At 45.1% G+C, this 21,102-nt stretch overlaps 1 pseudogene; it reads left to right on the top strand.

Annotated features, from left to right (window-relative positions):
* Positions 1 to 21,102, top strand: part of LOC100628164 — a 103,668-nt pseudogene that overhangs the window by 55,853 nt on the left and 26,713 nt on the right.

Here is a 21,102-nt window from a genome sequence, read left to right as displayed (position 1 = left end):
AGTGCTTCAAATAAAAATAGATTGGTTGGAGTGAGTATGCATCAGTTCCAATAATGATGCAGCCACTTTCTTTGGCATTTGCGTCCCGGTTAATGTCTCCCCGCCTGCAGGAGGGGAAGCGCATTGCTGCATGGAGCTTTTAGGCTCCACTTTCTGTCTAAATGCTCCAGGTAGGTGTGAATGTTTATTAGTGTCATGAAATGCATCTGGCAGGCAAAGTCTGGCCTCTGCAGAAGAGACCAAAGTGAGGATGGGCCAGATCAGGCAGAAAATGCAAATCCTACGGCATATGAACTTAACACCACCCATCAAGGGTGTATGCAGCACCTACTGCATGCCTGTCATCTGAGCAAGGGCCAACCAAGGACTGAATATTTAGAATTATTTATGTAAGCTTATCCCCCGGGTTGTACTTTATCAAGGAAAACATCATTCTATTTTGATCATCTTTGATTCTCTTAGGTCAAATGCATGGGTCTGGGCATCCGACTACCTGGATTCAAACCCCAGCTCCACCATTCAAACAGTAAGCAAATATTTATGGAGCATCAACTGTATACTAGATCTTCTTCTAGATGCTGAGGCTACAACACTGAGCAAAGTCTCTGTTCCTGTGACACTTACATTCCAGAGCAAGGGAGGTTTAACTCTGAGAAAGACACGCCTCTTGAACCTCATATTCTTCAGCAGTAAGATGGGGATAATAGCACCTACTTCGTGGGGCTGTTGTGAAATTTAAATGATAAAACTACTCTGATGTATTTAGCACAGTAAGCGCTGAATGTCAGCATTACCATTTTCAGTAAGGACACTTATATGCAGCACTTTTAAATCCCTTAGCCTCTCTTCTTTTTCTAGCCCCTAAATGCAGCCAACAGCTTGATGTGGCAGCTGATAGGCTCATACAGGTACAGCCTAACAGCTCATGTCTAAGACGTCTCATCTTCTACCCTATGGCTCTTCTGCTCATGCCAAGCCTTGGCACCCATATATATGCCACCTGGAACTACAGTGGAGTTAGCATGTAGGGGAGTTAGCATGTTGTGGGTTGAACTGCATCCCCCCATAAAAAAAGATATGTTGAAGGCTTAACCCTCTGTGATATAATAAATACACAGTATGTCCTAGTTTCCTGGCATGAGCTCCTACAACCCTTGAGATCTTCAAAATCCTCAGTGTCATTTTATATGCTTATGAGATGACTGGTGCCTGGGGGCTCCTGGATAGCCTCTGGATAGGGGCTGGTTGTCAAGGGAACCAACTGCATGATTTACCGGACTGGAAACTTCAGCCCCACCCACTCACCCCCAGACTTCCAGGGAGGGGAGAAGAGCTAAAGGTTAAGTTAATCACTAATAGCCAATGATTTAGTCAATCATGCCTAAGTAATGAGACCTCCATAAAAATCTCCAATGTCCTGGCTTCCAGATTAGGGAACTCTTGGAGGTTCCAGGAGGGTGGTGTGTTGGAGAGAGCATGGCAGCCCTGCACCTCCTTCCACCTGCTTTGCCCTGTGCATCTTTTCAAAGCATCTGGCTGTTCCTGAGTAGTATCCTTTCAGCATAAACTGGTAATCTGGTTAGTAATCCGCTTTCCTGAGTTCTGTGAGTCTTTCTAGGAAATTACTGAGCCCAAGGAGGGAGTTGTGGGAACCTCCATTTATAGCTGGCCAATCAGAAGCACAGGTGACAACCCAGATTCATGATTGGCATCTGAAGCGGGAGTAGTCTTAGGGAACTGAACTCTCATCCTGTGGGATCCAAGGCTACTTCCAGTAGACAGTATCAGCACTGAGTTACATTGTAGGGCACCAAGCTGGTGTCGCAGAATTGCTCGGTGTGAGAAAAAAACACTCACGTTTGGTGTCAGAAGTGAAGTATTGAGAGTTGAAGGAGAAACAGAATTTTCTCCTTTCACCTCAGTACCTGTAAATGTGATCTTATTTGGAAATAGGGTCTCTGTAGATGAAATCAAGTTAGGATAGAGATATACTTAATTAGAATGGTTCCTATATTCAATGACTGGTGTGAAGAATTTGGAGACACGACACAGAGAGAGGAAAGAGGGTCGTGAAATAGAAGCAGAAATTAGGATCATGCAGCTACAAACCAAGGAAAGCTAAGGATGCCTACAACCGCTAGAAGCTAGGAATCAACAAGGAAGAATGCCTCCCTAGAGCCTTCAGATGGAGCATGGCCCTTGCCAATAGACTGACTTCAGACTTCAAGCCTCAGAACTGACTGAGAATAAATTTCTGGTTTTGTGGTGATTTGTGATGGTAGCCCAAGAAAACTAATACACGTGAGGTATGAAAGTGGATGCATAGATGCTCCTTCCTTTCCCATCTGGAGAGGTGGTTCTGGGATATGTTTCATATGACCTCTCAGATGTGCCCTGGTGTCCATCACCCAGACACCTCTATTTGTGGCCAATACAGGAGTGCATCCTCGTTGGGGCTCTCCCTCCTTCCTAGTTTTACTTTTCCTGTCCCTCACTCCTGCCCCCTGAGATCACCCCACCCCCCACCCCAATTAAGGACTTCCACAAAAGCTACTTGTCTCAGGCTCTGATGTCTGGGAAACTGACATTAATGCAGCTGGTACCTGCTTGATACATAGTTGACAGTCAATAAATGTGTACTGACTGAATAAACAGATGAAGATATAAAGGAATACCCAATCCTGCCCTCAAGGAGCTTGCATTAAACTACCAAAACAAAACACATTCACAAACATAATATAAGGACATAAACTGTAGGGGCATTTGGAGGACAAAGAGGAACTTGAAATTCGCAACTGCCGGACTGAGTACACGTGGTGGGTGGAGCAGCAATTTCTAACATTTTCTATGGCTCTGCTCTCGGGCCCCTCCATGCACATATTGGTCAGGGTTCTTAATTGCAAACAACAGAATCCACTCTGATTAATTTAAGAAGAAAAGGGATTTGTTAAAGGATAGTAGAGAGCTCATTGAATTTCCAGGAAGGCCAGTCTCTGAAGAACAGTATCTAATCACATCATAAGTGTTTCTACAGGAAATAAAAAGCCAGGAGAAAAATAATAGCCACAAATCATATTCTGCTAGCTGAGCAAACCAGTCCCTGGATATAATCTGGAAAATCCAGGAAATCCACAAGGTGTCCTTGGCTTTGGGGAGATCACTCTAATCCAGAGATAGCCAAGAAGAGGGAACTGAACCGCTCAAACCTCAGCACCCTGGGCCCTGGATTAAAACTCCAGGCCCTCGGGGTAAGCTGATTGCAATCTCTTTTCTAAGGCCTTCAGATGTTACTAAAATGCCAGAAGCTTTCCCATCAGATAAGTAGTTAAACCAGGATAGCAGCCCAGGGTCCAGGTCCCTGATGCTCAAACCCTTGATGTGATTTGTGAACAAACAAGGGCAGCATCACTGAGCTTGTTAGAAATGCAGAATCTGAGGTTCCACAAGAGTGGCTGAGTCAAAATCCAAGGGTTAACAGGATCCCCACTTGATTTCTGCACAATAAAGTTTGAGATGCACCGGTCCCTTTCCTGAATTCCAGTGGTTTCCAAATCTAGCTCATCATTAGGTACTGTGTCCCCAATACCTTCAGGAATTTTTTAAAATGTAGATTCCCAGACTCCACTCCAGATGAGCTTATCGAATAGGCCTGGAGTGGGCCCAAGTCACTGTGTTATTGTTTTTAATATCCTTGGAGGATCTCAGGATCACCTAGGTTTGGAAACTGCCACCCTCCAGTATACAGCTCTTGGTCCTCAATAAGCATGCTCTCAATCAGCACTGGCAATCTCAAGAAAGCCAGGAGACCAACATTCTTGGGAATCAGCTGGCAAACACACAGGTGCCTGGTCCCGTCCCAAGATTCAGGTTTCAAAGGGTCTAGACAGAGCCATCATAAGACTGTAGGAGGCCCAAGGTACCGTTACTGTGGGGGCACCAGCCCACCTCATAAGGAACAAAGGCATTTTCCTCTGACTACAAATATCAATGATTTATAACTACACGAAAGCGAACTGACTTGTGGTTGATGAGTTGACACAATTACATTCTCTTAACATTTAATTAAACATTCATTTATTTTGATTTTGCAATTTTCTTCTTATATACTGTGGCCAGTATCTTTTCTTCCTCATAGTGCAAATGTTTCAAAAGGCCCTAGAACAGCTTATAAGCTTTTCCATCATGCCCTGTGCCTGAAGCACTGAAGGGATAAAATGACAGGGAGTCTGGGAAGGGCTCAGGACTCTGCATTTTAACGAGAACCCCAGGGTGACCCTAGAGAGGTGGCCCTCGGACCATGCCTTGACCACATTTGACTACTGGCCTTGAGAGGAATGAGGGTGACCTCTAGAGCAAGCCTGCAGTAGGACTGGCTGGCTAGACAGGAAAGCCGGCTGGGCTGTGGGAGGAGGGACCACGAGGGCTACGCTGACCATTGGGAACACCCCATGACTCCAAAGAAGCCCCTGACCAGGGCATATCCACCCAAAGATCACCTAATAAAAGAACATGGTGTGCAGGAAACACTGCAACTGCCCGTGCTATTCAGCACTGCTCTGATTCTGTCCCCAGGACCACAGCTAGGCCCCTCCACCAAGAAAAACCAGCTGAATTTGAAAGGATCAGAAGAGTATTACGAAGTGCATAAGTGGACAGTTGTAGAAAACAGGATTATTTCATTTGGAAAAGGGAAGATCAGATGACCCATGATAGTCTCCAAGCAAATTATGAATGATCATGTAGCCATAAGGCCTCCCTGCCTCAGCCTGGGCATCTGGGCTTGGCAGGCCGCCCAGCAGGGCAGGCCTGCCAGAGCCTCTTTGTAAGGTCTGAGGATCTTTCCAGGAGAGCTTACAAGCCATAGAAGCCCGAGGTCGGGAAGGAGGGATGACGCTAGGCAGGCTCTCAGACCTCACTCAGCCAGCCAGCCCTCAAGGGGCCCAGGTCTCAAGTCTGGAGGGTGGGGAGAATCCTGGAAATAAAAGTGAAAAGAGACAGCTTCAGAGAATATCTGAGATCAGAGCAGATGCAGAATAGCTTTAGGACACTACGTCCCAGCTGAGTGAGACCCTAGAAGTATATGCAAAGAAATTTCTCTGCCCTCACCTCACCAAAGCAAGCTTCAGCACAGACTTGGGAAGAGTCTTGGTGGCTCAAGAGCTTCAGAGAAAGGATGGACAGGCCTGGAGACAGATCTTGGGAAGGGTAGTGGTGTCAACTGGCAAACAGTGGGGGGACCTGACAGGCAAAAGAGCTCAAGGATTCAAGGGAACCAGAGCAACAGCTGCAGAACTCTGAGGCTGCAGATCAGCTCTGATGCGATGGTTTAAGACCCCTGCCCCCAGGCACTTCCAGATGTGTCAGGGATGAAGGTACTTTGCAGGGCTGAGGTCCCAGGTAAGCAGGTAAAGTCAAGAGGCAGGAAGGGAAATAGGTCATGGCCATCCACATGACCCGTTAGTACGCTCATACCCTTAAGGCCTGGGAAATAGGCTGCCACCGGGGTGAACAGTGCGTGGTGGTGACCAGATGGCCATCACAGGATCAAACAGGGAGCTTAAAGACACTGACCTTGATCCTTCCCTGAATGGCAGATGTCCTGAGTACCTTGAAGAGCACAGTCTCAGAGTCTACAGATGTGAACAAAACCAAGAGAGAAAGGAAGCAATCAACACTTACCCTACTGACAGCTATAGACCCGGCTGGGTGATTCATTCATCTCATCCTTCCCACACCTCCAAAGAAAGGCACTGTTATCCTCTTCCTCAGGGTGGAAACAGGCCAAGAGAGATTTCATCTCCTGCTCAAGGTCACACAGCCAGCACACATAGGAGCTTGTATTGAACCCACTTGAGTTTAACTCCAGAGCACAGGTTCTTAACCCCTGTGCTGTCTGTGCAGCTCTGGTGGCAGAACTAATGAAAGAGATGGAAGCAGTCCTGCTGTGAACACCTGGTCTCTGAGGCTATAAGGAACTGTGTCCATAAAGCCCGCATAATACACTAACGGGAGACATTCATCCTCTATGACACTGCTGAGGCTGAGTGGCACAGAGATCAGAAGATAAGCACATTCTATGATCTACTTTCTACCCACAGCCTACTGAGCTTCCAAGACTCCACTGCTTACATCCTTCTGCCAGACACTGTCTTAGGGACCCAAGAGCCCCAACATCCAATGAGCTAGTTGTGCCAGCTGCCTAGAGACAGTAACAGGCAGTGCCCTCCATACAGCCCCACTCCCCAACACACACACACGCACACACGCACGCACGCACGCACCAGACCCTCTCCCTTCCACTCTGCACCATTCTCTACCCCCATAGCACACACACTAACGGTGACCCCATGTTTGGCTTCTTCTGTCACCCTGGCTTAAGGACTGCAGGGCCCTGTAGCCATGGGAACAGATGTTCCCATCGCACATGGCTGGACTTGGATCTCAGCAGTGATGGACAAGCATCATTGACCAGGGTAGATGGGCAGCTGCAGGGAATGAGAAGGAAGCACCAGCTCCCACCCCATTTGCAGAACAGTTGCCACCTCCCTTCCAAGGCAAGAGAGGGCAAGGACACTTCAGACAGCTGTGCAAGCCCACCCCGCCCCCTCCCCGCCATTGTTCCTTGGCCGAGCACCTAGAAACACAGAGGCACAGCTGCCTGCCCAGCACCTTGCATGGCCCCATTGTTTCTCTCCCCTCCTTTCCCCCTCACCAAACATCTCTCTGTGCTTATTCTGCTGCGACGGAATGACCCGTTTATTACTGCATGGCATTACTACTGTGTGGATTTATACCTGCGGTTTAAGAAAGTCACCAAACATGCTACCAAAAGGTCATGGAGAATGACACAGTAGAATGTGTGGTGGTCATACCTGAATGAAAGGACTACCCCTGATTTTTATTTTCTTTCTTTCTCAGTATATTTTATTCTCCTTGTACTACTTATGTGCTTTTTTATTCTTTTACAGCCAACTGGCAGGTCATGGCTGTGGGCCCTCTTTGTGTGTTGAGAATGAGGTCCTTCAGGTAGGTCATTTATAATAACAAACCCCACGGGCCACTGACTACCTAGGGATTAAGGTGTCCCTGGGCTTGAAGTAAGACTTAATTAGAAAGAACCAGAAGAGAGTAACAAATAGGAGAGACTCTGAGACCCATGAAGAAAAGGTGGCTGGGGTAGGGTCAGAAATCCGTATGCGATAAACTGAACATATTTGTGTCTCTTATACGCATCTGTTCCTTTGGTTTCCTCTAAATGCCCTAAAAAAAATCTCAAATCTCTGCATTTTTTGGCTGCATTAAAAAGGACTAAGGAAGAGTTCTGCCTGCACTGAGGCCTGACCTTTAAAGAAGGAACAGCACATCCCTGGAATCATGGTTTCAGTGACCACGGGGAACCCCACCTCCCACCAGTGGAAACTCAGGGAGCCCTTGAGTCACACCATCCTTCCCTACTTGCAAGGGTCTCCTAACAATGCTGATATTTTTGCTTTTGTTTTAATAAGGATTATTAAACTAGTGTGGTTAATAAGAAACATGATTCATTTGGGTGAATACACACATACATATCAGCCCCCCAAAACACACACACATGAACTTTGTTCAACACAGCTGACTATTTTCTTCCCTCAGGAATACTCGTCGGTCACCACAAAGCAGTTTCTCTCACCGCAGCCTCCAAGAGGTACCTTCCACCTGGCTGTCTGTGAATGTCACCCCTTCGACCGCCACAGACCTGAGGTCAACAATCTACAACCTGCCACCTGGTTTTGTAAATAAAGTGTTACTGGAACACAGCTGTGACCATTCACTTATGAGTTCTCTGTGGCAGCTTTCACACTAAATAGCAGAAGCGGGTGTTTGCAACAGAGACTGTAACACCTACAAAGTCCAAAGTATTATCTGGCCTTTTACAAGTTACCCATCTTCTGCCATAGGTGAAAATATGGATGGTGCGTCCCGGAGTCATGTAATGAGCAACCCTAAGGGAGATTTAGGCAGGGGAACCCAGGATAGAAACAAGACCCCCAAACCCCTCTCAGCACATTTACAGGCCTGCTCAGCACCCTTCTCTAGGGCTACCAGAACCCAATGATCTTGGCAGAGAATGTAAAACTCAGGAGTGTGGAGTCAGGCTGACTTGGGAATCATAAAGCAAGCCTTCTGGGATTATATTTCCTCATCTGCAAAATGATATCCATAATAGAATTTCTCTAACAGGAACATCAGAGAATCAAATGAGGAATTATAAGTTACATGATTAACATGGTACCTACCCACAGAGCAAACCCTCAAAGAGTGTCAGCTCCTGGCTGCGGCAGGGGTGGTGGGATCAGGAACAGCTTTATCTTCAGCCAGCATGGCTTCACTCTAGTGAAAGCACCATCCACTTCCTACCTATTGAGACTGTGGGAATGAAACGCAAGACCCCAGAGGGATTTTGCTCAGAGCCTAGCACTGGGAACCCACAGGGAGCGTGGAAGCTGCCTTTGGCTGCTGGATACCTGCAGAAAGGTGTTCATTCTCTGGAATGATTCCAATAAGAGATCTCTCAGGAAGATCAGGTCCCCTAATTGCATATCACACTTGCATGCACACACACCTACAAAACGAGAGAGAGAGACCTAGGACATCTTTGAATTCCTTATTGTGCCTAAGAATGGAGGGGCCAGAATTATACTGGAAACACTTGCTGTTTCCTAATGTCTTAGGAATTAGGCTCTAAATTGGTTTTTAATTTTAATTAAGTGAATTTGTAGACTGTTCTGTGTGTGGGGATCCAAGCGCCCTGTCACAAATGGGCAATCACTTCATTCTACAGACTCTACTAGGGCTCTGAAGGCAGATAACCTCACCAGAGGAGAGGGGCTGTTCTAAAGAGGCAGGCAGGCAAGCAGGATGGGACAAGAAACATGGCCTCTGGCCATGTCCAGATCAGAGAAGCTCCTACATAGTCTGCCCTTCTGTGTGAGGCCTTACACAGTGAGCTGCTTTTCCACAAACCCTCCCTTTTCTTCAATGCCTCCTTAATTTGGCTCAGTTAGCTGCTAATACACTTTTAACTCCTGCTAATTTCCCTTTATAAAAAGAGGTTATTGGCCAAACAAATCTGCAGTCCCAGCTGAGGGCTGGAAAACAGAACTCTGAGACCACATTTTCTCAGGTCTGAGAAATTCTTAGTTATAAAAGTCATCATTACTTGGAGTTCCCGTCGTGGCTCAGTGGTTAGAGAATCTGACTAGGAGCCATGAGGTTGCGGGTTCGATCCCTGGCCTTGCTCAGTGGGCCGGGGATCCGGTGTTGCCATGAGCTGTGGTGTAGTTTGCAGACGCGGCTCGGATCCCGCGTTGTTGTGGCTCTGGCGTAGGCTGGCATCTGCAGCTCCGATTCGACCCCTAGCCTGGGAGCCTCTATATGCCATGGGAGTGGCCCAAGAAATGGCAGGGAGAGAAAAAAAAAAAAAAAGGAAAAAAAAAAGTCATCATTGCTTAATAATAGCTCTTGGTGGAGAAGGGGAACAAGCCACTCTGCCTAAGGTATACATATTGACGGCGAGACACGACCTGACTTCAGATACATTAAAACAGGAGTGGGGGTGGGGGTAGTTCTTAGAATAGAAGAGAAACTAAGAAAAATTACAATAGCCACAATAGTTACAATTTATTGAGCAGCTACTATATTCCAACGACTGTGCTAGGTGCTTTTCTTGGATTTTTCTCATTAAATCCCTGCTCCCTTTTAAAATAGATACCAATCTCCCATTTTACAGATAAACACTCAGAAAGCCTCAATTCCTAGAACAACAAAGAGCACCAAAGTAACCAAATCCAGAGCAGCAAAGCTCTATACATTTTTTTACCTCTCATCACTCCAAGAATTGGCTCCAGGGTTCCAACGGAGACCTCAGCCAGAAACCAAGTCCCTGAAGAGACACCAGCCTAATCCCTTCTTCCAAAAAGAAGAGGCCGCACTGCGCAGGTACAGACACTTGCTGATGCCTGTGCTGTCCCTCCCGCTAAGCACTTCAAGTCTCCCTGTTCAATAAAGCATTTAAGAAAATGCACTGGTATGATGCTATTGAAACCAGAATGGAAAGAGACTGGGAGAAGCAGGTGTCAACAAGTCACAGTATGATGGTGGGGAAGGCAGTCATAGCTCCCTCTCTTACACACGAAGATGGCAGGAGAGACACCGCCACCCCACCCTGGCAACCTCACCCCTAGAGGAGTGCCCTCCCCCTTCTCTGTAAGCTCCCTCTTGTCCCTTGCCTTCCTCTAAGGCAACCTCCCCCACAATCCTCAGGAGCTAGGGCAGGTCGAGCTGGAAATTAGCTTCAGTTGGTCTCCTTATTGCAGATATCAAGCAGGAATCTGATCAATCCAGCCACAGGCAGAGAGAGAAGTGATCGATTCCAGCCTAGCCAATATCCCCAGCTTTTTCTCTGCACAGCCCATAGACAGCATTGTAAGACCTGTGGGAGCAGGGTAAGGACAGTGCTTGAAGGAGGCTTATAGTTACCCCTAAGTAACTGACTTGTCCTGGGACTCACCGTGTCCTCTAATTGGCTGCCTCCTTTCTGGACAGCCCTAGGAAGGGAGGCATGACAAGGGGTGAGGCCATCCCACCAGCCCTGAACCCTGTTTTTGTGCATGTTGTCATCCTGATTTTCCAGATAAGGAGGAAGTCACCACCCAGGGTACACAGGAAGTGGCAGAGCTTAGACTCAAATCCAGGTCTGCCCAGCTCCTAGCTTCTTCCAGTTTAGTGTAAATATCACTCATTAAGCACTGACTTGTGCTGCTATACATGGAGCCCTGGGCAGGGAGATGCAGGAACACAGAAATGGATGGAGTATGGTACCTATCACTAAGAAACATCAATCCACTGCTCCTCTAGTTCCCATACCTGTCTGCACCATAGCAATCACTGGGAGAGAATATTTTACAATAAGGATTCTTAGCCCCCATTCCAGAAAATTCTATTTCTGAAAGTTTAGGGAGGGACTCAGGAAGTCACTACGTTTAAAGATTCCCCATGATGGATGGACTATGACAGATGAAATAGGGAGAAAATTTTACTTATGTCACTCTGAAGAGATTTTTACTTTTCAGTATTTTACAGATTAAAGAGTTATGATTTCAAGAGGGCGCAGCAGAAACGAATCCAGCTAGGAACCATGAGGTTACAGGTTCAATCCCTGGCCTCGCTCAGTGGGTTATCAATCCGGCATTGCCATAAGCTGTGGTGTAGGCTCGGATCCTGCATTGCCGTGGCTTTGACGTAGGCCAGCAGCTACTGCTCCGATTCAACCCCTAGCCTGGGAACCTCCATACGCTGTGAGTGCAGCCCTAAAAAAGAAAAAAAATTTTAAAAAGAGTTATGATTTCAGTTCCAATATAGAAAGGATCTTTTAAAAGTATCTAGTCCATATCTTTGTCTTTAGACAGTAAAGTCGTGAAGTTTTTATTTTTAGGTTTTCCTTTTATTTAAACAAAACACTAGAGAATGACTGCATGTTGTTGCTTATATAACAAATACTGGAGAGAAAATACACCAAAATTAACAGTATGGTTGTGTGAAACTAAAGAGATTACAGGTGATCTATTTTCTTTATAGTCCAAATTTTGTATAATGTGATTTTTTATTTTTTGAAAAATATTAATTGAAGACTAAAATTAAAAGTTGTCTAAATTAAAAAAAAAAAAAGACTCCCCAGGATGGAGGTGGATAAGTAAAGGGGAAACTTTTGTTTCTTATTAATACACAGAAACAAATTTAAATATTGAGATTCTATGAGTGACATTTACTTTGGGGGGAGGGGGTCAATAGTTATCAAAATTAAAAATTATTAAAATTTTTCTAATTAAGCAAAGGCATCCTCCTGGCGATTCTGAAAGTGAAGCCATGTTTGGGAATTGACATTATACAGTGCTGTCTCCAGCACTTCTTAGGAATTAATGCCTACTTTGATAAGAGACTGCAGTGGAGCAGAGAGCAATGTAGCTGACAAGTTCATTCATACTAAGATTTTAGAGGTTTAAATAAAACCTTACAGAGAAAGCACTGTTTACCACCCCCACACACACACAAAAAAATAAATTTCTAATGGTAAAATATAGGCACCAGTAGAGCTGTTTTGAGGCAGAGGAGTCTCCCAACTTCTTCAAATAGCACAGCAGCTGTATGCAAGAAAGAATCAGGGCCTAAACGAGTTCCAGGGGGCCTTGTCCAGAGCTGAGGGAGGAACCAGATGCTTCATCACTGACACAAGATGCTGTTTATGCTTCAGCTTTATCGAGTCACAGGGAGAGGAAGGCCTAGTGATTTATAGGCCAACCACCTGGTGGCAGATGGGCTGTCTGAGACTGCTGGCCGGCTCAGGGAGGCATCCACCAAAATAGCTATTCATCCTCAAATCAACCACCTAAAGCCAGGGCCCTCCACCAGGAGAAGGGCACCACACCAGGACCAGCAATGGCCCCAGGAGGTTCCCATTGGTCCATGAGATTGAGCATCCAGCCCGTATCTAACTTAGGCCGGGACCTGGAGGTTGCAAAGAAAAAGCCTATCACCCCTATTCTCAGGCCCCTGTGATCTGTCTGGGGAGAGAAGACAAACCCCATGTCAAACATGAAGACAAGATAAGGGAGAGTGACCAGCTGAGTGACTCCTAGAAACCATACCTTACCAGGGAGAATGGAATAATTTAGCAACAGATACCCTAAGTGACAGCTAATACCTATAAAGGTACCATGTGCCAGGCATTCTTCTAAGCACTTCACATGCATTAATTCATTTAATCCTCAAAGCAACCACAGGACAATGGGCAGTGAGCAAAAAAACTGAACTATAGAGATGTTAAGTAATTTGCCCAAGTCACACAGCTGGCAAGTGCTGCAGCTGAGGTTAAACCCAAGCTGTGCAACTGTAGAGCGCTGGTGTGTGGGTAAATACTTAGCAACTGGCTTTCCTGGGGATGGAGCCCTGTTATATTTGCTGTATTTGCATGGTATAAATACCCCCGCCACAGCCAATTTCAAGCTACTAATGCCATGCCCTTGAACACAGAGCGGGGAAGAGATGGGCAGTAGCATACCATCAAATGTGTGTCTACTACACAGGTACAACAGACACAGCTTCGAGAGTGTAGATGATAATCAAATGCAGTCAACGTGATGAGTTTTGAGTACTTACTACCTTCGCTTTTAAGAAATTTGTAGGTCATAGAATTTAATTTTTAATAACGACTGGATAATCAACTCACAGAATTCCTAAAATTTGGAAGTTGGCTCTCGCAAGCCAATGCACTAGCTCAATCATACCCGGATCCAACATTATACAAGACATTACAACAGAACCAAGACTGAGGAAAGCAAGAGGGCTCAATTGCTATTCCGAGGGGATTTTACATGGGAGAAGAATGAAGCAGTCACATGTGGAAGACCAGATTTAAGGTCACTTTAAAGAAACTTTTTAACATACAGAGCTGTCCAAAGATTGAACTGACTTACTGGGTAGATACTGAGTTCCTGATCACCAGAGAAATCCCAGCAAAGACTAGACAACTACTTGAAAACAGGAGAGTATAAGCTCCAGATTATTGTCAGATTAGTGTTTCACAAACTACACTCTGAAACTTAATATTGAGTCATAAAAATCAATTTTATAAGTTATAGTGTAAGCACTTTTAAATGAAATAAAATAGAAAATACAGGCATATTACAAGTAAATATTGGAGGTCCCATCATGGCTCAATGGTAACGAACATGACTACTATACATGAGGATGCAGGTCTGATCCCTGGCCTCGCTCAGTGGGTTAAGGATCCAGAGTTGCCATGAGCTGTGGTGTAGGTCTCAGACGCAGCTCACATCCTGCTTTGCTGTGGCTGTGGTGTAGGCCAGCAGCTGTAGCTCCGATTCGACCCCTAGACTGGGAACTTCCATATACCGCAGGTGCAGCCCTAAAAAGCAAAAAAATAAAAATAAAAGAGTAAATATTGCTTTGCAAAATGTTCGTTGCATTTGTTTATTTAATACAGATGTGTATATGTATGAATAATATACATGCATGCATACTGGGTCATGTAAAAACACATGTAGAATTTTTTTATTATTAGTCATGATTAAGGAAGTTTAAAAAATATTGGAATAAATGGTAAAGTCCCTCCGACCTCTGAGATTCTATGATTCCATATCTTATTAACTGTCGTTTGATAGGCAGTTCCTCTCTCCCCAAAGGGTAAAAATAGGGATGTGGACAGGTCACCATACACATCTCCAGCCCCTGGACTTATACCTGGTCCACTGAATCCTTAAAGACATGTTCAGTGAAGGGGACAGTGATGGAAATGAGCATTTAAAATGTTTTCCCATGGGAAGTTCCTATTGTGGCTCAGCAGAAAGGAATCTGACTAGCAAGTATGAGGATGCAGGTTCAATCCCTCCTGGCCTTACTCAGTGGGTTAAGGATCAGGCGTTGCCATGAGCTGTGATGTAGGCCTGCAGCTGTAGCTCTGATTTGACCCTAGCCTGGGAACCTCCTTATGCTGACTATGCGGCCCTAAAAAGACTATACATACATACATTTAAAAAAAACATTTTCCCTCCAAGAGTGGGAATTCACCCATGTGCAATTAACCCAGGAAGAAATAAACCTAAAGCAATACTCTTCTATTGCATCTTTCCGCCAGGCTGTCCCTCAGGGAGTAAAAGTCCTCTGCAGAGCCCATCCTGACCAAGGGAAGCACCACCAGAATTGATGGGTGGAGAGAGGCAGGAGAGTGGCTCACGGACGGAGATTGACAAAAGCCTTGTGCGGAACATTTGCCTCGAGTTCCTCAGAAAAGAGGAGGAAGCCTCTGTTGCAGGAAGAAGGGTAAACTTACTCCCCGCGTTGAAGAAAGAGGCTGGGAAGGTGGCCAGATGTGGGGAAGTAACAGAGAGTTGAGGGAAGGAGAAAGGAGCAGGCAAGATGAAGGCTGTCTGTTGTGTCGTCCAGAAAAACCACACAGTAACAGAAGACAACAGTGTCGAGGATTCGGGTACTTGCAACGAACTGCTTGCTTTAGACCCATTTTCCCCTCTAAATTCTAAATCCCATGAGTACTGAGACTCACTGGCTGGTCTGTCCCTGCCGCCTCCTCAGAAAGCAGTAAATATCTGCTCACTTAGCAGACGAGTTTATGAAGGTGATGTCTATTTTAACAGGGAGTCTTACTGCATACTCTAAACCAGACTGCCTCCCACTTTGAAAATCACTAACAGATCTCAGCCCCCAACAACACTGGCACTGGACAAGGACTAGAACCCATTCCTTCAACAACTATTTTGAAGACCCAACTATGCCAAGCCCAGGGCTTGATGGGGTGGCCATGGGCTTCTCCTATATTCACAAAACTGAGTCCAACAGGCCAGTCTGCCCAAATACAAAGGAGAAGGCTCAGCTCCCAACCTATTCAAAGAACTGACTGCAGAACTTTGCAGGCCAGCGGGAGTGTGTGTTCCACCTTTCCCACTCGCAGCTCTCTCAGCTGTACCTAGGAAAGTCCTGGATAAGGCAAAAAACACTGGCTCTCGGGGCTAGAGCCGAGTTGAGGATACTTTGCAGAGAAATGCTACAAGGCAGATCTAGCCGCGCCATACACACATGCCCCCTGCCCAAGGACACTCTTCCCTGGAGACCTGGGATGCACTGGTTGCAGGAGGGAGAGGAGAGCAGGCCTGCAGAGCAGACCTCCCCAACCCAGGGTTCAGGAGGCCACGTGGCTCAGTGGGAGGAAGGCAGCCTTGGAAGACCAAGCCAGTTCTCAGCTTTTGACTTTGTCCTTAGCTAACTGGGAAAGTTTCTAAACTCCCCTGAGACTCAGTTTCCTTGCCGGTAAAGCAGAGATACCATGATCTACCATCCAGAGTCATTATAAGGAGTCATGAAGATAAGTGCCAAACATATAGCACACATAACATTAGTGGCTAGTATAAATACTGAGCACTAGGCGACAAATGTGCACTTCACCCCAGCCACACCAACACTAAGGAGCCTTTCCTGGGCAAGCTGCCGGCACTCCCTCCCCTAGGCAACCAGGCGCAGTGATCGGAACCCTGCCTTCACTTCACCTTCTCTTACCTCCCTGGGCTTTTGCTTACACTCCCTCAGGGGGACCTGCCTCATGGTGCTGGGTACGTTCCCTTTCTTTCTTTCTTTCTTTTTTTTTTCTTCTTTCTTTTTAGGGCTGCACCCACAGCCTAAGGAAGTTCCCAGGCTAGGGGTCGAATTGGAGGGACATCTCTCAGCCACAGCCACAGCATCACAAGATCTGAGCAGTATCTTTGACTTATCCCACAGCTCGGCAAGGCTGGAAACCTGACCCCCTGAGAGAGGACAGGGATGGAACCCACGTATTGGATACTAGTCGAATTCACTTCTATTGTGCCACAGTGGGAACTCCCTATTTCCCCCTTCTTGCTCCCTCTCCTTTACTCGTTTTTCTGTTCAAACCTTCTCTTCTAATTTCCTGGGTAAAAGAATCTTTTTCCCTTCTTCCCCAAATACCTAAGATTGTTCCCCATCTCACTCCATGTCTCAGACTCCGGGCAAAAGTGAAACTAATTAAAAAAGGGAGAACTGTCTAGTCTCATCAGGTTTATATACTTTTCAAGTGTTCTGTCCACTTATATTAAAAACAGAAAAAACACTTATGGAGCCAAGGTTGGAGATCAACAAGAAATAGAATTAAGGAGGAAAAAAAATACTTACCCATAAACAATAAATAAACTCAGAAGAAATAGATAAGCTCAGCAAAATTGCAGAATATAAGATCAATATACAAAAATCAATTGTATATCTATATACTTGTAATGAACAATCTAAAAATGAAATTAATAAACTCTGTTCACAATAGCATCAAAAAGAATTAAATACTTAGGAATAAACTTAACAGAAGAATAAGTTTATTCTCTGAAAACTACAAAATATTATTAGAACAATTAAAGACCTAAAAAATGGAAAGCCGTCCCATGTTCATGGATCAGAAGACTTAATATTGTTAAGATGGCAGTTTACCCCACATTGATCTACCAATTCAAATACCAAAATCCATGCTGCCCTTTCTGTAGAAGTGGATGAAATGATCCTAAAATTTATATTGAGATTCATGGGATACACAATGGCCAAGATAATCTTTTTTTTTTTATCTTTTTTTTTTTTTTTTTTTGCCTTTTCCTGAGCCACTCCCGCGGCATATGGAGGTTCCCAGGCTAGGGGTCGAATCAGAGCTGCAGCCACCGGCCTACACCAGAGCCACAGTAACGGGGGATCTGAGCCGCGTCTGTGACCCACACCACAGCTCATGGCAACGCCGGATCCTTAACCCACTGAGCAAGGGCAGGAATCAAACCCTCGACCTCATGGTTCCTAGTTGGATTCGTTAACCACTGCGCCACAACAGGAACTCCAAGATAATCTTGAAAAATAAAGTTGGCAGACCTATACTTCCTAATTTCAAAAGTTACTTCAAAGCTACAGTAATCAAGACAGTGTGGCACTGGTATAAGGATAGATAGATAGATCAATGGAATAAATTAAGTGTCCCAGAATTAAATTTTTGTCTAGTATACACAGGTATGCAATTAATGTTAGCTATTTAGAGAACTCTTCCCCATTCCCTTCCTACCAATGGCCTTGGGTGTTTAGCTCCATGTGTATGATTCTTCCAATGCATTTGGCCAGGGTATTTCTTGATTGAAAATAAAACTGAAACTCCCCTGTCAATTCACAGTGATTTTTTCTTCTTATAAAAGGGAAAAGAAGAAGATAAAAAAGCACAAAAGACACTAAGGAATAGGCTTCCTGAGCCAACACTATGAGGTGCCACACTAACTTCCTTCACACGAAAGTAGTAAGGTGCAAGCCAACCCAAGGGTCTGAATCATCCAACATGGATTCTAGGACTTAGTTCAAAAAGTCTGGACCTCCTAAAACCCAGGAATACAGCCCCCAAGTTTATGCTTCTAAGTCAGTCAGGACTGCTTCAGCTGCAAGGAGTAGAAATATGACCAACAGAGGCTTAAACTATAGAGACAATTATTACTTACTAGACAAGAAGTAGAGGTAGGTGGTACCAGGGTAGGCACTCCAGCTCAGCCGCAACTTTGGGACCTGGTTCCATCAATCTTTTTCCATCCTCCTTATGTTATTTCCCCTCATAGTCACCTCATGGCCGTCATTTTCTAAGCATCATATTATCACATGGCAGTATTTAAAACACTATTTTAAAAAGAGAGCAGCAGCATATATAAATAGCTCACACAACTCGACATCAAAAAAACAATTTAAAAATGGGCAGAAGAACTAGATAGATAATTTTCCAAAGAGGAAATGCAGATGGCCAAAAGGCATATGAAAATATACTCAACATCACTAATTGTCGTGGAAATACAAATCAAAATCAAAATGAGGTATCACCTCACACTTGTCAGGATGGCTATTGTCAAAAAGAAGACAAATTGGAGTTCCCACTGTGGTGCAGTTGGTTATGAAGCTGACTGCAGTGGCTTGGGTCACTACAGAGGCATGGATTCAATCCCTGGTCCAGTGCAATGGGTTAAAGGATCCAATTGCTGTGGCTGCAGGTTAGACTCAAACCCTGGCCTGGGAGCTTCCATACGCCATGAGAGTGGCCATAAAAGTAAAAGACAAAAATAACAAATGCTGATGAAAATGTGGAGAAAAGGTAATCCTTGTACACTGTGGGAATGTAAATTGGGGCAGCCACTATGGAAAACAGCATGCAGGTTCCTCAAAAAACTAAAAGGAGAACTATCATATGACCCAGCAATTCCGCTCTTTGGTGTACATTCCAAAAAAACCAAAAATGCTAATTTGAAAAGATACATGCAGCCCAATATTAATAAAAGTATTACTTACCACTACCAAGATATGGAAGTAACCTAAGCATCCATCAGCAGATGAATGAATAAAGAAGATGTAGTACACATACACAATGGACTACTACTCAGCCATTTAAAAAAATGAAATGTGGGGGTTCCCACCATGATATAGCAGGTTAAGGATATGGCTTTGTCTCTGTGGAGGTGTGGGTTCCAATCCCTGGCCCAGGAACTTCCATGTTATATGCTATGGGTGCAGCAAAAAAAAAAAAAAAAGAAAAAAGAAAATTTGCCACTTGCAGCAACATGGACGGAGGGCATTATGCTAGGTGAAATACGTCAGACAGAGAAAGACAACTACCGTATGATATTACTTATGTGTGTAGTCTAAAAAAATACAACAAACTGGTGAATATAACAAAAAAGAAGCAAATTCAGAACAAGCCAGTGGTTACCAGTGGGGTGGGGAGGAGGGGCAGAAGAGTGGGAGGTAAAAACTATTGGATGTAGGATAGGCTTGAGGATGCACTGCGGAACATGAGGAATACAGCACAAAAACTGAAATAACTATAAATAGAAAGTTATCCTTAAAAACTGTATAAAAATGTAAACTTTTTTTGAGATTATGGAATTTTTTAAGATTTTTATTTTTTATTATAGTCAATTTATAGTGTTCAGTCAATTTCTGCTGTACAGCAAAGTGACCCAGTCATATATATATACATATATACATACACAAACATTATTTTTCTCACATTATCCTCCATCATGTTCCATCACAAGAGACCAGATATAGTTTCCTGTGCTATACAGCAATAAAAAACATTTTTAAAAGAATAGCATAAGTGGCTTTTTCCTTTTATATTTCTCTCATCAGGAAGGGAAGGAAACGTCCTTCCCAGAAGCCACCAACAGTCTTATTCTTACAGCTCACCGGCCAAAGCTTGGTCACTGTAGACAATCAAGCAGAGAAGGAGAACTGGAGTTAACCTACCCTGATCCCATCTTAAGCACCGTCCCAGATTTACTTGGCCTGTCTTGCTCAAGGAGAAGGCTCTAACCATTACTACTTTCAACGCATCTCCTGATACAACCACACCAGCTCAGCCTTCCTGAAAGTGAGGGCTGGGTTTTGATGGGGCGCCTGCCACACACCAGCAGCCCTGGCTCCCAGGTCCCTCTCTGGGGCCATGGAGACTGTGGCTCCTACCACTGTTTTGTCCTTGAGCCCTGTGTGATGATATTAAAAGTTTCTCTTACTAAGGGCCATGGCAAAAAAAGTTTGAAACCACCTATACCTCCTTCCCTTCTTCACCCAAAACTCTGAGCTGAGGAGACACGCACTGAAAAATGTCCCAGACCTCCCACGGGTAGGACACAGTGAGAAAGACCCGGAGACAGATAGCTGTGGGTCTCTTTCCACACACGTAAGCTCATGTCATGACACACTTCCTTCGCAGAGCGTTAAGTTCACTGAGAAAAATTGATCAGTTCTCTTGTTTCTTGCCTGTTGTTAAACCCTTTTGACCTGTCTCCGCAGGCAGCTGCCCCCTCCCACTTCCAGCCTCTGTGGAGAATTGTGAAGGGTACAAAGGCTAGCTGGCAGCCAAGGTCAAGCCCCACTTACAAATCACGCTCTGGCCAAGCCTGAGGCAAATTTTCACCTGGTACTCAGAGAGCCAAAGCCTTTAAATTAATCTCAAATCTGTCAGCTCCATCATGTTCCCATGGCAGTGGCTGGGGGTGGGGGCAGAGGGTCCTTGAACAGGGTTCTGATTCAGCTCACACTTGCCCTTTTTCTGCTGGGGCCCCCCAGCTCACTGCCCTTTCTCAGCCTGGTTCCCACAGGCACCCTTCCCTTCTTGACTCTTGGCATGTTCCTGCTAACTTCTTTTATCTCCTTCACTCTCTCTAGCAGTCTCCCTTCTCTGTGATTCCCAAGTGGGTGAGAGTGTGAGCTCCAGGGTCTCACGGCTGGACCAGAGTTTAAGCCCTGGGTGCACCACTTGGCTGGGTTTCCTGGGTAAGTCGCTTGACCTCCCCATGACTTGGCTTCCTCATCTCCAAATCAGGATGATAATGCCTTCCTCCCAGGGCTGCTGTGAGGATAAAAGGAAGCATTGATGGGTAACATGTTTCAAGCAGTTACAGAAGGCAGACATTGTTCTAGATTTATAGATGGCCTCAACACCCATGGTTAAAGCAACCTCTGGAA

This window comes from Sus scrofa, chromosome 7 (assembly GCF_000003025.6).
Source record: "Sus scrofa isolate TJ Tabasco breed Duroc chromosome 7, Sscrofa11.1, whole genome shotgun sequence".
Lineage (NCBI taxonomy): Eukaryota > Metazoa > Chordata > Mammalia > Artiodactyla > Suidae > Sus > Sus scrofa.
This window is presented reverse-complemented; position numbering and strand designations above follow the sequence as displayed.